Genomic DNA, 4667 nt, shown 5'->3' with positions numbered 1-4667 from the left:
AAAAAAAAAAAAAGTTATGTTGATTTTGCCACAATACCATAAAAGATCTGTCCTCCTGGTCCACTGGGTCGGGCTGTCAGATCTGAAGCGCGGGTGGGTTGCCCCGTGGCCTCCGCTGCTGGAGGGGGCTGGTAATTGTAGCAAGGAACAGCCGTCCCCGTGGAGGTGGTGGTAGGGAAAGGTGCTGCCACCGTTTTTCTTTCCCTACCGTTTATTTATAACACAGGAGAGAGTGGGAGCCAGGAAACCCTGCATGGGGACAGTGCCATCCCAGGTGGAGGTCGACCCCCATGTGTGTCTTGATGAGCAGCCCCCACCTCATCACATGAGGAGAAAGGAGAACTTCCTTTGGGGAAATGGACCCCAGTTTTGGAATCCTGGTCCTTAAGAGGCCTACGCCATGGCTTTGGGCTGGGTTCCTGGCCTGGCAGGTGGCAGCACCTTCCTTGTGGTGCAGGAGAAGGGCAAGCTGTGGTCGGCCGGCTGAAAAGTGCTGGCTGGAAGAGAGGCCGTGTTTACATTTTTAAAATCTGGGCCAAGAAAATCTGTCTGGGAATGGAGTTCCTGGGCCAAGTTGATTGGATCCTGATTTTATGGATGAAGACAGCGGCTTGGGCTGCGAAGTCAGGTCACTGTGGGTGATTTTAGCCAGAGTCTGTCTCTGGCCATGAGGTCATGGCTCTTAGAGCATTTCATTCTGATGTCCTCAGTTCATCCCAGGCCTGCACCCTGTTCCCTGCTCCTGGCAGAAAGCACTCCGTGAATCCAGCCTGGGAATGGTGTGGCGGAAACACACCAGGACGCGTGTGTGGGGGTTGCTCATGGCAGCCACCTGTGTTTGTGCGCCTGAAACAGGGAACACAGGAGTGACGTCCAGGCCCATGCAGTGACTGCAGGAGTGGGGAACCTGGGCTCATGGGAACCATTTGTTTTTTTCTGAAATGTGATTCTAGAAGTGAATAATTTCCAATTCGAGCTCTTCAGCTTGGCCCCATCCAAGACACACAGACGAACACTCAGCCCCTGAACAGGACACACACTCCACCCTGGGGAATTCAGCTGAAGACTTAGGTAGTGGTGGTGTCCAGGCCCCACAGAGTCCAGGCCCCAGCGCCCGCTGGAGCACCGTGGCTCCCCCCACCCACCCCCACCCGCATGGGGCACATCCTGGTGTGAGCTAGCAGGCTAAACGCAGATGATAGAGAAACTAAAATGAGAACAAGAAAGTGTCACATTTGGAGTGTGCCCGTCACCTAATCCGAACCAGAGACGAGAGAGGGCCACGCCTGCTGGGACCCTTCCCCTGAGGGAGTGGGTTTCAGTTCCGCAGTTTCCTGGCCAAGGGCCCCCAGAAGCCTTTGACAACAGCAAAACCAGCCTTTGCTGCCTCCTCCCTGAGGCCTGGAGCCTCCCTGAGGGTTCTGCAAAGAGGCTGCTCCGTCCCAGGCCACCCCGTGAATCATGGGCACAGGAGACAGGGAGGAGGTGGGCCGCAGCTCCTTCAGAAGTTCCCAAATGCCAAGGGGTCCTTCTGAATTTCCTCCCCCTTCCTATGGGGAGAAGGCCAGGCCTGTGCCTTCCTCAGTTCCTCCCTTCAAACAGGTTGGGCCCCACCATCTGGACGCAGGCCTAGGGCCTCCCAGCGAGTGAGGGCAGTGCCTGAGTCAACAGGATCAGGCACTGGAGTGAAAATTCCTTTTTTGGAAGCCAGGCAGTCACTGCCCAAGCTGGTGGAATCCTTGGGAAGTGACGCAAGCCTAGAGTCAGTGAGAGGCAGGAGTGAGCGCCCCTCGGCCAGGCCAGCCACACGCCTGGCTGCAGCCCTCCTCACCTCTCCTGCTGGCCCGAGGGGGCAGGGCTGTCAGGAGCTCCTTATATAGGAAATGTTTTGAAATCACAGCAGATGGGTGTCTGAATAGTCTTTGTAACCCTCGCTCTACCAGCAGCAGCAGCTCATTCTGGAAGGAAAGAAGGGACAATACTGGAAGTGCCTGTTTTTTTGTGATGTGAAAGAAGAGCCTGTGCTTCGAGGAACGCCACCTCCTTTCCTTTTGTCTGTCCTGCTGTGGGGCCTGGCCCAGCTTCTGCAAGAACTGGCTTAGACACAGTGAGAGCCCAGGACTCAGGCAGACGCTGGTCACGGGGCCTCTCAAAGGGGACTGCAAACTGTCTGTGAAGGGAGGACCGTCCAGGCCGGGAACGGCCGAGCAGCCGCTGTGAGCCCCGGGAACGGGGGAGGGGAGGGGAGAGTTTATCTTCCTCTAGGGTTCCAGGACACACTGTGGTGTCTTTCCATGGCCAGAGCTGATGGCTAGGGAAGGAAAAGGACTCCAAGGCATCATTTCTTAATCGGGAAAGATTTTTCTCCTAGCATCTGCTAGAGCCACTAGCTGCTGTGTCTGCAGCATGAGGTGTAAACCAGGGCATCCGATGAGGGGACAAGGTGTAGCCCAGAGCTTCCTGCTTCGGGGCCTGAGGTCCGCTCTTGCTTCCATATGAGGGGGTCCCCCCTCCCCAGCCAGGAGGATTTCTTGAGTCTAGGAGTTTGAGACAAGTCTGAGCAACATAGCAAGACCCCAACTCTACAAAAATTAAAACACTAGGCGTGGTGGCATGCACTTGTAATGTCAGCTACTCAGGAGGCTGAGGTGGGAGGATGGCTTCTGCCCAGGGAGGTCAAGGTGGCAGCGAGCCGAGATCACCCTGCTGTACTCCAGCCTGGGTGACAGAGCTAGACCCTGTCTCAAAAAAAAAAAAAAAAAAAAGGAGGCTAAAAAAGTAAAGTCCTTTCATTCTCACAAGCAGAAAGTAAAAAAGTCCTTGAAGACCTCCAAAATTTGAGTCCTTCAGTATGAGGGCCCCTCTGAGCCCACTAAAGATTCATATGTGAAAAAAACATACAATAACGTTTTGCAGCTTGTTATTTTTGTAGCACTAATAAAGACTTATGAGGGATTATATCTGTTAGAATATTCCTGGATGAGTTTTGCTTCTACGTAAATTTTTTTTTTGCTGTTCTGATAGGTTTGTTTTGTTTTTTTTTTTTTTTTTGCTCTTTTGAGAGATAAAGGAGATGCAAGAAGTATCATACACAAGGTCATTCTTGCGATGGGTTTATTGCAGGAGATGACGGACCAAATCGCTGACACATGCACACTGCTCCTGGGCACGCCTGCTGCGTGGTCCCTTCCCATGGCCCCCGGGGCCCTCCACGCCTCCCCCCAGGGTACCCTGCCCACTGCCCCTACTTCATGTACCACCAGACCCTTTCCTTTCCCGGGCACTGCTCCTGACGGGCGTGACCAGTGCCTACAAGTGCATGTGGCTCAGAACATAAAAACATCTTCAACACTCATCATTGAGCCAAATGAAACCCAGTGTTTGGCTCAAGAGCCCGCAACAGCCTGCATCCCTATCCACACGTGAACCGGCCCTTGACTTGTGACCTGAGGGATGGTCGCTCTTCCTTGTCATCCAGCACCCGCAGCATGTAGGTACCCATATAGACGAGAAACTGTCCCGTCACCTGGGCGGAGTAGGACAGGAACCGCAGCAGGCTCCTGTGACAGAGTGAGATCGGGAGGCTTTAGCTTGGGATCTGGGGCAAGTGAGAAACAGACAGGATGGGGATACTTCACTCCCCCACCAAAAGGCACTCGGAGGAGGCCAGGCTCACATTTAGAGCGTGGCTGTCTGAGCACTGTCAGCGCACACGTGTCCCAAGGCTGGCACAGATGCAGCTGCCACAGCAGTGGGTCTGGCCGGGAACAGGTCTCTGTGAGCTCCCTGGGGACCCCCTGCTGCTGGCCCAAGACCACCCCGAGAAGCACGGCTCCCACGAGCCAGCTGAAGCGTGGCCTGCTTGTTGAGTGGCCGGCAAGCTCTGTGCGGAGCAGATGGCCGCACCTGCACAGGTGTGCTGCGTCCTGGGCTTCGGCTGCTGGGCTGTTCTAGAGACCCTGATACTGAAACCCCTTCCCTTCCTAAGGTAGTAGCAGGACATTCAGTAGTGGCCGAGCCCATGGGGATGTGATAGCCGAGCCTGGGCAGCTGTCTCATCAGGAGGGTCCACTGCTCCCACCACCCACAACAGGGTCCCCGCAGGCGGTGCCTCCAGTGTGGGGCTGTTGTGAGTTCCGTGGCTGCTTGCAGTGTCATCAGATCCATCAGAGAATAAAATTAGTAACAAGAAGGCTGAACTTGTCTTTCAAGAAAGACTTTGTGGCCAGGTGTGGTGGCTCACGTCCATAATCCCAGCATTTTCAGAGGCTGAGGTGGGAGGACCGCTTGAGCCCAGGAGTTGGAAGCAGGAGTAAGCTATGATTGTGCCACTGCACTCCAGCCTGGGGGACAGTGTGAGACCCTGTTTCTTTAAAAAAAGAAAAAGGGCCTGGCACGTGGTTAACGCCTATAATTTCAGCACTTTTGGAGGCGAGGTGGGTGGATCACCTGAGGCCAGGAGTTTGAGACCAACCTGGCTAACACGGTGAAACTCCGTCTCTACTAAAAATACAAAAGTTAGCTGAGTGTGTGGTGCGTGCCTGTAATCTCAGCTACTCAGGAGGCTGAGCCACGGGAATCGCTTGAATTTGAAAGGAGGAGCTTGTCGTGAGCCAAGATCCGCCCCTGTACTCCAGCCTGGGCAACAGAGTGAGATTCAGTCTCAA

The 4667-nt window shown here is 54.5% G+C and overlaps 1 protein-coding gene across 1 annotated transcript in view; it reads right to left on the bottom strand.

Annotated features, from left to right (window-relative positions):
* CIDEA (cell death-inducing DFFA-like effector a) overlaps positions 1-4667 on the bottom strand; it is a 49085-nt gene that overhangs the window by 22653 nt on the left and 21765 nt on the right. The window lies entirely within an intron of this gene.

The sequence above is a fragment of the Mandrillus leucophaeus genome, unplaced genomic scaffold, assembly GCF_000951045.1.
Source record: "Mandrillus leucophaeus isolate KB7577 unplaced genomic scaffold, Mleu.le_1.0 Scaffold286, whole genome shotgun sequence".
Taxonomy (NCBI): domain Eukaryota; kingdom Metazoa; phylum Chordata; class Mammalia; order Primates; family Cercopithecidae; genus Mandrillus; species Mandrillus leucophaeus.
This window is presented reverse-complemented; position numbering and strand designations above follow the sequence as displayed.